Source organism: Polypterus senegalus, chromosome 1 (genome assembly GCF_016835505.1).
Source record: "Polypterus senegalus isolate Bchr_013 chromosome 1, ASM1683550v1, whole genome shotgun sequence".
NCBI lineage: Eukaryota > Metazoa > Chordata > Cladistia > Polypteriformes > Polypteridae > Polypterus > Polypterus senegalus.
In genome coordinates, this window is record NC_053154.1 from 259,542,871 (window position 1) to 259,556,269 (window position 13,399).

General features: G+C 36.1%; 1 protein-coding gene across 3 annotated transcripts in view; it reads left to right on the top strand.

Annotated features, from left to right (window-relative positions):
- The window catches only part of LOC120541300 (paladin-like), a 237,715-nt gene that overhangs the window by 77,039 nt on the left and 147,277 nt on the right, over positions 1-13,399 (top strand). Inside the window, exon 1 of one of the 3 annotated variants that reach the window (XM_039772797.1) lies at positions 5,967-6,152. The exons of the other annotated variants lie outside the window; for them this stretch is intronic. The gene's annotated coding sequence lies outside the window, so the exon portion shown is untranslated. Of the gene's footprint in view, positions 1-5,966; positions 6,153-13,399 lie in introns of those variants that run through there. 3 annotated transcript variants of the gene reach the window in all.

Here is a 13,399-nt window from a genome sequence, read left to right on the forward strand (position 1 = left end):
TAATAACAAGCACAACTCTTCTTCCATCAACAGAGTCTCACTGCTGTGACATTGTTAGGTATACAACATTGACTAAACACTGTCACCTACTGACTAGAAGAATATTAATGCGCTCATTGAACAGGCCACAGTGAGTATTGTTTTGGTTGCTGACCATATGCACGCTTAAGTATAAATAATCTGGTTTTTCATGTGGTAGGCGCGGCAACACGCTGCATCAGTGCATGCTCCTAACCTCCACCTCCTCCTATAAATAAGCCTTTAGCTGTCTCCCTTGGATTCTTTGTTACTTCCTTGAGTGTTGTGCAGTGATCTTTGCAGGATACCCACTCCTAGGGAGATGAGCAGCATCACTGAGTTTTTTCTGTTTTTTTGGATTGAAGGAGACCCAGGTTTTGTAGACCTTTTCAGTTTTATGAGCTTCTGTAGATATCCTGATATCCTCTAAAATATCCTTTGATTGGACCACATTGCACTTCATCTTATGTCTTTGAAGAAGAGAGGAAAAAAATACACAATGAAGGAAGTTATGCCCTTATTTTTTTTCCCTTTCTGTGCTATGCTCTAACGTACTTTCAATGAGGAGAATGAAATTGTGAATGCAGTTGCAGTCTCCCTGTACAAAGTGTTACATCAACAAAAATCTTGGACACAACATCACAAACTGAAGTCCCAGGTTCTAATGAAAGGTTTATTACACTTAATTACCCTGACAAAGGCTACTTTCTTATAAGCACAAACACACTCCTCCACTCTTCCTATGCAAACTTTGTTCTCTTCCACCCTACTCTAGATTGCCTGGGTGAGGCATAGTAGCTCCTTTACTCTAAGATGCAGGAGTCGTCTTGTGCCAGGGCATTGCCCGTAGGAAGAACTTCTGGGTCATGTGGAAGTCCAACAAAGTAGGGGTTGCTAATCCCGGTGGCACCAACAGAACCCAACAGAAGTGCCCCATGGATCTGCAGCTCCCAGCATGCCTTGTGGGTATCTGTGTGGGTATTTCAACCTGGGGATGCTTCTTTCTATAATACTGGGTGAGTGACATGTCTGAACAGGTTATGCCCCTGTCCCAGAGACGTACCCACATGTATGTTGGCCTCTTTTGATTATCTTCTGTCAAGAGTGCCCTTCCCTTCTTCCTGCCCAATCACTGCCCTGGTCTCCTGGCCAGGTAAGGAACTGGAATCCATCTTGCCAGGGATGCCAGCCCATGTGTGCTGTACATCACAGACTGTATAATCTAAGCAATTGGGAATCTACTAAAATACTATAGTTTTCATATTTCAAAATGAGATGGCATTTCTGCTGCATTTCATATTGTAGCATACTACTTCAGTTTAGGTTATTTTGGACCTTTGACTACTTTTACAAAAAGGACTTTGCTTTTAGCCTACAACAGCCTAATGAGAACTGAAATTGCGTTTTTTTTTTTTTTGCCCATTGACACTTTATCAGGATAAGAATTTGATTAAGAACTTAAACATGTAAAAGTGAATTATATTAACTGGAACTTCTTAAATTAGCCTATGCTGGTGAGTGTTCTATTCTACGCTGATGTCTGAAGTGTACCTGGCACTGCTGGACTAATATCCAACTCTCTGTAAACTTGTAATGAAAAAACCACTTCAGAAAAATTGATACATGAATGTTATTGTATTCCTTTAATCTGAGCAAAACAGGGTGTTGCTTCTTAAATTGCACGTTCTAAGGGATTTAAGGTATTGACTTTAATTGCGTGCTGTAAGTCTGAAGTAAAATCCGGAAAACACTATTGTTACTTGTTTGGTCTTTCTCTCCTGATGACAAATTTATTCCCTCTAGCAACATTTACCTTGTGGATCCTTTGTGTATCACTCAAACCTTGTAAAACGTTTGTGCCTCCTAACTAAAGTTTTAGGTCATTGCTTACATTGGTTCCCTCTAAAATGAAGCTGTACCATTGTTGTCTTTTACCAGTATGGCTAACTCATTGTGTATACAAGTCAGGCATTCACTTTTACAGGAACATTTATTATTTGTAGGAGTGTTATGCTTTATTCTGCTTATAAAGTGATAAAATAACAAATAAAATAAAATAATAAATAAAAATAAAGCTGTTAACAATGAGACCACGGCAGGTTTTGTTGTTTAATCCAGAGAATAAAAATTAAGTAACCAGAAAAATCCACAAAATCAAGAACTTGAAATTATTATACCAAGCAATATCGAGGTACGTTGCTTAGGGTGGCGTTTATTGTTGAAAAACATTACATTATTGTTTGCATTATTGTAATACAAGGATTCTAATTTAATTGATTGTTGTTCTTATTATATTTTATTTGAGAGGAGGTTAATTTTAATAAAAAAGCATGTTTACCACCTTGATACTACTCAAACTATGAAGTTACCCCCTCCTGATTCATCAACAAAATACTTATTTCATGTGTAAATACAATTCTTGCCAGCAGAGGTCAGTAATTAAAAGCATTTTTCCTGTGCACATTTGATTTTTTTGTTTCATTTTTTACAAAGCTGCAAAATTTAGTACATAGCAACAATTAAAATACATTCCTCTTCCGTGTTCTTTTTAAAATGTTGGCTTATTTATTAAATATTTGTTTGTTTGTTCATTTCAGCTTTCTAGCAACTGTTTATGGTAGTAGCCCCCCATCCCCCCCATGAATATCTTAGCCATACTTCTAAGTTCCTGTCTAAAAGCAGTACTGTAAGAAGAATTTACAAGTTGAGGCTTTGCATGACCACATCTGGAAATGTAATTTAACAGTTGAATTCACAGTTTAGACCTGCAAATTTTAAATATTTTTATTCTGGTGTGCAGCATAGCCCCCTCACAGAACACAAGTGTCACTGAAGCAAATGGGGTAACTTCAATTTAAAAACATTTCTTATGTGAACAAACATTGTAGCAAGGTCACTGTTCTTTAAATAACTAATTTGAAATGTTAAGGACATGATTCTTGTGCATTTCCATTTCCTTTAACTATATTCAATCTACTGTAAAAAAAAGACATAACTTGATCTCTCATTGTCGACCAAGGGGGGAAAATGGGTATAGCCTTGAAAATTACAAAGGAATGTGGTTATTACAAGAAAAGCTGCACTGATATTGCATACTTACAAGGAAATGTGAGTTTTGAGAGGTAAAATTGCACACCAGAACTGAAGGCTGTGCTGTCTTAGAGCCATGTTTCCTGGCTTCTGCTTTAGGATGGCAGCACACTACTTGATTTTAAGTCAGAGAGCATGTCAAACTTTGTGACCGCAGTTGCTGGGTCTCATTGCCTTGAGGGTGTCAGATTACACAACTGGAACTCACTGCATTTTGACAGCCAATTAAAATGTTGCCTGACAGCATACTAGTGTTATACTAGTGTTTACAGGTATGGTGAGTTCAGGTGCACTATCTGCTTGTGTTTTTTTTTCTATTTAAATTCTGTCGTAGTACAACAAACATAAGAAATCTAATTGACAAACCTCTTCTCCTTTTGTATGGTCCAAAATATCCATTTTCTTTCTTTCCTTGTATCCACAAGATATGCATTGTACTTCAGGCTGAATATTTACTGGTTGTCAAGTCTTGCTCACATACTCAAGTTCCTACCCTTATGATATAAGACATGGTTACATACTGTCAGTGTTGGGATGTGAGCCCACAATCTCAGGATTTGAAGTCCAAAGCCTTTACCACTACGTCGTACTGCCTACATGACTGGTGGTCCTAGATGTGTCCCACAATTTTCCAAGCTCACAAAAATTATGTAAATGAAGACTGTGACTGAAGATTGCAGAAAAAGTTGTGACAAAGGCTTCAGGGAAAGACCCGATTTTTATTTTATTAAGTGCACACTTTTGTGAATCAACTTAGGAGGTTATGGAAATTTTTGAAGAACAGTTTCAGGAGTGTGCTGATTCTTGGTGTATGGAATATGTTCAGTGTTTTAATTATGTACATTTCAGTCTTCAAAATATAGTCCTTGTACAAAAATATATTTTAATGTTTAGTTGTGTTTCAGTAATTAAACACAAAAATCTGCTTTCCAGATTTGTTTGTACGGTTGTTCTACAACAGTTATCTGGCTGTGTAATATAGAAATCACAGTAAGTGATTCTGTTAGAACAAAATTAAAATTTGACTTGGTTTTGTTTAAAATTAAACTTTGACTTGCATTTGTTTTTATGAGGTTTTTAATTGTGCCATTTTACTGCGGCATCTGCTTTCTTATCCCACACCAAAGGGTTCTATTGGCATGATTCTAAAGTATTTTCCTTGGTACTTGGTTTCCATAAACGCATACATTATTCATTAATATATATTTCAGTGAAGCAACCTAAAATGGTAGCTCATTGCTTTGGCCTTTACTTTACAAATTCTAGTGTGACTGACTTAATTATTTAAAGTGTTTCAAAAGGTTATTGCTGACTGTAGGCTTTCTATTAAAAATTACTTCTGTTGTATTAGCTGTGGTTTCTTGTGTCAGAAGTGGCTGGGGTGGCAACCCGGCCGGGAGGACCGGAGGATGGCTTGCGCCTTCCCCAGACCATCTGGGGGCGACCGCCCTGGTTCCTTTGGGGGCCATGGGTACAGAGTTTTGAAGCTCCACCCTTTAGGGGCTCGTGGTTACCGCCAGGGGGCGCCCCCATGCCTTTGGGGCCCTGGACCTCAGCACTTCCGCCACACCAGGAAGTGCTGGGGGGAAGAGGAGCAGGGACACCCGGAATGCTTCCGGGGGTACAGCCGGCACTTCCGCCACACGGGGGCGTGTCGGTGTGTGATTGCCGGGAAGCACCTGGAGCACATCCGGGTGTGGATAAAAAGGGACGCCTTTTTTAAGGGGAGTGGAGTGGACTGAGCTTGCTGGAGGAGGCAAGGAGGTGGCCTGAAGAGGAAGAAAGGCATTGTGGCCAGGACTTTGGGGACTTGTGGGGTTTTGTGGTGCACTTGACTTTTATATATAGTGTAAATAAACGTGTTTGTGGGTGACATGAACGTGTCTGTGTCCGGGCCAACCTCCACACATGATAAACTTGCTGCTAAAGGTGATTATTGTACAGTAGATCAGTAAGTTCTGTTTTGACAGAGTTATGGTAAGTGATAAATCCATTAGTGTTTTTTCCTTGTTTTTGCTGTATATGATTTGCCAGAACCATAGGTGGAGCCCATCCTAGCAGCACTGGGCACAATGCGGGGATCAACCATTGTCTGGACTCCAGGCCATCACGGAGCATATTGACATGCACATCTACATTCATTCACATTGGGCTAACAATAGCCATACATTCAACATTTTTAACTTGAAATCACCATGCTGATTTATGTAAAGGCTGGACCACAGTGAACTGTTCATAACAGAATGTACAGAATTCCTGTAGGAATGTGTTATTCTTTTAATTGTGGAAGCACCAGGTGTGTGATATGGTTATGTCCTTGTTATTTTTTTATATTTGTTTATATGTCCTTTTTGTACTTTTTAAAATACTTTTAATAATTTCACCCATAATAATGTGTGCTTTTGTTATCTGTATATTATATTTTATTTGTTTTCTGTGTAGAATATTGTGTGTATACAGAGTCCCACTGATGAACATATATCACATGTCAGAAACATAATATAAATCAGACCCCACAAATAATCCTTAGAACTATTTTATGTAACACATGTGCTTTTATAATCTGCTATGGTCCTTGACATTTTGCCTTTTGTGTAGAATTAAAAACAGATGACAAATGCATTGCATTGTTAAAGAAAAGGAGAAAGCATTTAATTTCTGAAACACTTGACACATTTTAAAGGAAAGCACAAACTTAAACATAGGCGAAAGCTTGTCTGCAGTTTGTTTCTTGCAAGACCTTGCTTTTGGTAGGTAGACTGTTGCCAAGAACTCAAGCCTCTGATTGGGCGATGCCTGGCTGATGAGCCAAGCTTCTAGAGTCCGCCCACACATCCTCTTGCAGATGCCTAGTCAGTGCAGAGATGTTAGGAACTGCTCTGCTCACACAGAATTAGCAGTCGTCATTCAACTGAGGGACACAGCGACTGAGTCCTATTATAAAAGAAATCCTGATGATGCTGACCATCTTAAAGGTAGTGAGATCACAAGCTGGGGAGAAAACAGGAAGCACCCAGAAAAGAAGCAGTTAGATTCAAACTGGGGTGAGGTTTTTAAAATTCTTTTTTAAAGAGCCATTGCATATTGCTTTTGACAGCAGAAACAATTGTAGTATAAAAGCAAAAAGAATAAAAAGTTTTCTTTGTGTTTTATGGTTACTGTTTTGTTATGGTTGTTTAATGTGCTGGAATGAAAAAAGAAAGTTACCTTGGCATTTCCAGTTTATCACACAGATATTTCCATATACAAATACACATTTGTTAACAATCTTTTCCTAGTCTTAAAAAGTAATAGTTTTCAAATGCGTTCAGTTGTGTCTTTCCTTGTTATTCCTGAATATTTGAAGAACATGTGATGTACACTGCAATCTTTGTTGTATATAGTTCCATTTGCCGTAAGCAGTCCTTTAGAACACCTTAATTTAGCAAAAACAGTAATGTATACAAATGAAAAACTCTTAAATGTTCTAGTTACTGCCTGAAAAGATAACTAATTCAATTTGGGTGCTCCTTTATTTGTTTCTGCATGAGAGACTGTATGTTCCACTTGACCACTGGATTGTTGACTCATATTGTTCGTTTACTTAATTGTTATGAGGCATAAATAAGTGCTAGTGCAGGATAACAACAAAAAAAATGAGTGCACAATTATGTGCTAAAGCGTTACTATTTTGTCTTGAACAGGGTGGTTCAAAAATGTAAGATTCAAATATTCCAAGGTTAGAATATGCTAAAAATGTTTGAAATGATAGTTAGAAAAATCTAGGGTAAATGTAAAATAGGCTTGGTACAACAAGGTAATAATAAAAATATATCTTTAGTTATCACAAGTATATCTTTAGTTATCATTTTGCGCTCTGTACTATAGCATGTTAGTTTTATAACTAAGATAATGTTCTCAAACTATGATATTTGGGACTGGCCCAATCAAAGTTCCGACCTTAATCCAAATGAAATGCAGTGTCTGGACCTGAAATGAGCAGTTTATGCTGAAAAACTTACCAGCATTTCTAAACTAAACGAGTTCTTTGAGGATGAGCTAAAACATCTTTACAGAAATGTGAATGACTGATACTGAGATTTGGAAGCATTTGGTTCCTGTCATTACAGCCAAAGTCATGCAATTAGTTAAGCATTAAGGAGGCATTACTTCTTTACAAAGTGCCAGTTTATGTTGGATAAATTTATTCATTAGATAAATGCCAATTAACTGATATTAGAGTATGTCTGAAGACCTGAAAATGTTAAGTGTCAAAAAAAGGTTAATAAATAGACTAAAAGTAGACCTGTTATAATAACAGTGTTCTCAAAAAAAGTGACCATTTCTAGAAATCAGCAATATATTGAAATTGTCATGACTCATCATATATGACTTAAATAATTTGCATAGTCCTAATTATTTAAATATGCTAAATTTACATATTTTTAAAAAGGCTTCTGTTTAACTGATAAGAGATATGTCTGTCTATCCATTTTCTGAATCCTGTTTGCCAGAACATGGTCCTAAGAAAATAGATCTTAATCTAGTAGCAGGCTAAAGAAAACCTGAAAAATGATCTATTGCTTCCTGAGTACACTTCCACACACTGTCATCCATCCAGTGCATAAACACCAATCAGCCTAGACTATGAGAGGAAACTGAAATCCCCACAGGAAACCCATGAGAAAGTAACAGAATTATCCCTGCATGTAATCAAACCATGGACCAAATACTACTGGAGTCAAGTGCTCTAATGTACCAGTCTGTTTTACATCTACAGTTTGTGTATATTTATGTTTATTATTAAACATTGTGACCCACTGGGGGGCGTTGCAGCACCCCAAACCTCAGACACAACAGCACAGATACAATTCCAGATACTAGTAAATAGCATTATGTCATTGCTGCGGATGCATCATTATTTTTATATTAAGTCTACCTCAGTCTGTTTCAGTTGGTGAACATTTGCTTAAATGAGCTGGAGCCATATCAGTTTTTCATGTTTTGATTTATTTGCTCATCTTATACCGGTAAATGATCACTAAACTCACTGAGATTTTGTGATAAACATTAAGCACAGTTGAAATGACTGTCATCTTAAAACATGACTTACTATACATTTCTACTGTGTCTTTTATGGTGAGCAAGCACAAAATTATTTAATGTGTTCTTTAATGCAGTAATTTTAGGATCTGTAGTGTTTTCATTTTATATGAGGACATAGTCTGCTTTAGTACATATTTTTTAAAGCTTATATTACGCCATTTCATTTTTCTGTTAATTCCTCTAAGTTATAGAAGACACTTCTTTTTTACCCCAATTCCTTCATCACAAGAATCAAATACTATTTTTACATCATATTTAATTGAACTAGGAATTGTGGGGAACCACACCCTATAACATCAGCACTGGCTAAAGAATATTTAGTGTTGTCACTTAACCCATCATATAGTAAATGTCCTTTTTCACTGCCAGAATCAAGCTAGGGTACATGGAGAAACCACGCAGGGAGTAACTGCAATATATATAGATGTTTACTCAGCTTGTGTTTTAACCTGAATCTCTTGAAGTTGTAAAGCTGCATCGTCCTAGTACTTCTTTATCAACATAAAACATAATTCTGCATTAAAAGACTACAGAGTTTCTTTTGAACAATTTTCAACATTGATGCTAAAGTTACAAATCTTTCATTTTCTCCTCTCTGAAACTTTTAAAGAGATGTTACACTTACTTATCCCCTGTTGCTAGTAGTAATGGCTGAGAAAAAAAAAATAGTATGTTTTCATGGAGAAATGAGATAACAAAGTTCCTTATATGCTGTAATAAACATCAATGGGAACCAACAATGAACAAATGGCAAATGTTCCTGAAAAGTAGTCTCAGTTTGCTCATTTAGCATAATCCATATGTTACTGTGAATATCCTGTCATATGTCACAACATTCCTAACACATATTTTTACTTCAATATTGTTAAGCAAACCATTTGTAGAAAACCCTCTTATGGACACCTGGGATGTGTATTCAGATGGGATCGTGTTTTTGTATTGAAGACCTGTCCCTCCCTGTAATTCGTTAATCATTAAGTGATGTATTTCTGGATTTTTCAATGGTAGTTTGTGAAACTGCACCATTGAATTGACCTTATACTTGTTGAAGCACCATGAATATGCACAAATACAAGAAATACTTTCCGTATGAAAAATGTTCCAATTGTTTTTAATTTTGATCCCTTATTGTAATATTCTCTCACACCACACTCTGCCATGTTGATGTGACATGAAGTTCCATGATAGCCATTAAATGAGCCATTACTGGGCAGGATTCCTGACCAATTCATTTGAGGGTTGAGGTGGTTCTTCAATTTAAACTATCACTCTTGTCTGAGCGCACTGCCCCAGCAGTTTACAAGATGATTTTAGCAAAAAGACATGGTTTTTGAGGCATTGTGAGTATACAGCTGTATATCTGTGAGAACAGCGCTACATAAATATAAAGAATTATTATTTATTATTATTTTAAGGGATGCTTTGATATTGTTTGGTGTTTTCTCACCATTGAAACCTACAATGTTATGTTATATCTGTTCTCTAAAAAAACATAAGATTAAAGATTTTTCTCAGTCTTCACTACATACAACACAGGGTAAGTAACAGGTTAAAAATTAAGAATTTTATTGAGTATTTCTATAAGAATATTTTGGTTTCATCATCTGTTTCAAGGTAATGAGAATACTGATTTTCACCAAAATAATTGCTTGCAGTTATTATCATTTATCTCTTGTATGTGTTAGGTGGAACAAGAAAAGATTTTTCTCCAGTTAAAAATTCACTTAAATTTCAAAGTGACAAAGTCATCAAGCTTGCACACTTTCATTAATTCTGCTATGATGATATGAGTTATTGTGTTAGGAAGAGGTTCATATTAGCCTTGAATAGATCCTAGCATCTACATAGCTACTTTATGATGAACTGTTCTAGTAGTGACTCTAGCAATTTAGAATGAGTGCTGTATGTGGCTCACTGATGAGTGTTTTAAATTATACCACATTACACAGAGCTTTAAATCATAGGAGGAAAATGGGTTTCCTAAAATAAGCAGAAATTACAGACATGCACTTCTGAAATAGGTTTAGTCTCATTTTTGATAGTGTTTTTAGCCTACTTAGACTATATCCACTGATAACTAACATTTAAGCCTGGGCATTTTAAGAGGCAGTTTACGTGCTTATTTCTTCATGTGTACTTGTAAAAGGTTTTCAGAGCCACATCTTGCTTTACTTTAAAAATCTTTGCAAAAATATGGGGTTTGAGACTACTTACTTGTGGGGTAGACTTTAATGGAGCTAAATCTGTTCAACTATGGTTTCTTTCTTTCTTTCTTTCTTTCAGATTTCATATAGTAACATAAGTAGGTAGCTAATTTTCAGATTGAGAATTTATTTTTTTTATAAATTAAGCTTGTACTTTTTATGTCATTAGCTTAGAATGCCAGTAGTACAGAATACTGGTGCTGACAAGTGGCAGTAAATAGTTGGGTACATCATCCTCATTTGATTGGATCATGCAAATAAATCTAATTTTCTTTATAAAAAAGCCAGATGTTCACATAACTAAGTCTACCAACCCTCTAACTCCCACATATTAATAAGTCTTTATTTTAGGTAGAAATGAAAAATACCAGATGTTTATGCTAATTAAGGATATAGTTTTAGACTTCAGACACTAATTAAAATGCTTTAGATCTAGGCCATTGCAGTTTACGTGTATAGATACATGGTACAACTGTTTAAATGTGTATTTTTTTACAGTTGAATCACAGGCAGGTGAATTGATTTGCTTAGAGGTTCAGAGGTGGGAATTTGGAGCTTCAACATTGTAGTTGCTATTTGTTTAATTTGGTGTACTTCATTTCACCATACATCTTTGCAAAAGAGCAAATATAATTAGTATGTGTATTAACATATGTTGTGCATTTAAATTAAAGACACTTGATTTAAAATGTCAAGGTTCTAGGATTACATCTGATAGTCTTCTCTTTACTATTTTTACAGGACTCAATTAATAAAACAATTTTTTAAAAAGTGCATATCCATTCTCCTTTTTTCTATTTTATTGGAAGCAGTGCATAAAATTTATATGAGGGCTTAAACAGTACATTCATGCTTACTGCCAAAATCGGTAATTCTTAAGGCACAGATTTATTAGCCATTTCATAAACTGATAAAAGAAAAAAAAATATATATATATATTTAATTCTTTATCATGTAATCCCTAGTCTCTAATAAAAAAATGAATGTGTATACTACTTACTAGTATTTTAGAACTTAACCCCTCAATAGAGTATTGAAATGCAAAGTTCATTCAGACTATTTTATCTGAATGCGATTTATCTTATACTCCCACAGACAGGCAGCAGTTATTGCACGGGTGATGTAACCTTTGAGGTCACATAGAAAACTGAAGCTTCTAAGAAGATCTAATGTGGATGTATGAGATTGGTCAGAATGATAAAGGGTCCTGTATGAATCCAATTTAAGCTATTATATTTGACAAATTCATCCAGATCACCACTGCCCCTGTGATTAGTATAACACAAAACAGTATTGTAACTTGTGAGTATTCTTTAACTTTAATCATACTAGGTACAAGCATTAACTTACAAAGAATTATGCAACACTATGATGTCTAGAGTGGAAATTATTATTGGTCAGAATAAAGCAATGGCAGTTGAGGCTGGGCTTCTTATTGAGTAAGTTGTTAAGAAATGGGGATGTAGGGATCATGATGCCTAGCTATCTGGATATAATGGATTCCCATTATTGTTAATGCCTTTTTCCATTTAATGCTAAAAATGACGATTGCAACAACAAACAATGTAAAAATGTCTATGGTGAATTTATTTTTTTAATTTTCACATATGGTAACTCACACAAGATAATCCACATATCCATTATCAATTTGTATGGTCAAAATGTGTGCATTTTTGCTGAAATATTATTTATAAATTGTTTCCTAATAACTCAGCAGGAAAGACAAATTACCCACAATACTGTATGTTTAAATTAAAGCTCCTCCTTAGTCCCTCATTCATTGGTCAGAGTCCCATCTTTATTTCAAAGACACGGTATTGTGACAAAGACGTTTTTTTCCTGTTGACATTCAATGAGTAACTGTTGATTTTTTCCATGGATGTTTTAACATTGTTTATCATTGATTAGAACCAGTCACCATTACCGTTCTATTACGTCAGAAACATTTTTTTTTCGTTCTGCATGAAAATATGAGATTAAAAATTCTGCTTTGCTGTCACTACAAAGCACACCATTTTTGGTAGAGTATTCCTTTAATAAGAAGGCAACAATATCAGCCACAACATTAAAATCATTGACAGGTAAAGTGAATAATATTGATTTTCTGTTACAGTGGCACCTGCCAAGGGGTGGGATATATTAGGCAGCAAGACAGCAGTCAGTTCTTAAAGGTCATGTGTTGAAAGCAGGAAAAATGGGCCACAAGGGTCAAATTGTGATGGCCAGACGACAGGGTCAGAACATCTCCAAAAAGGAAGGTCTTGTGGGGTGTTCTCAGTATGCAGTGGTTAGTACCTACTAAAAGTGGTTCAAGAAAGGACAACTGGTGACCAGTGAAAGGGTCATAGGCACCTAAAGTTCATTGATACATGAGGGTTACAGAGGCTAGATCACCTAGTCCGATCTCACAGAAAAGGCTACTGTAGCACAAATTACTAAAAATCTTAACGATAGCCATGAGAGAAATGGGTCAGATCAAACCGTGTATCTCTGCCTATGGGATTGCTTAGCCACAGACCGGTCACAGTGCCCATGCTAACCCCTGTCCACCATTGAAAGCATCTAAAATGGGTATGTGAGCATCAGAACTGGGCTGTGAAACAATGGAAGAAGATGGCCTGGTCTGATGAATCACTTTTTCTTTTAGATCTTTTGGATGGTCAAGTGTGTGTGTCACCGCTGGAGACACTGTGATTTTCTCGGCAATGTTTTGCTTGAAAACTTGGATCCTACCATTTATGTAGATGTTACTTTGACACCTACCTAGATTGTTGCATACCACATACGCTTTTTCATGGCAATGGCATTTCCTGATGGTAATGGCATCTTCCAGCAGGATAATGTGTCCCCCACACTGCAAAAAATGTTCATGAATGGTTTCAGGAACATGACAAAGAATTTGAGGTGTTAACTTGGCTTCCGAATTCACCAGATCTCAGCCCAGTTGAGCATCTATGGGATGTGCTGGAAAATAAGTCTGGTCTGTGGAGACATGGTGACTT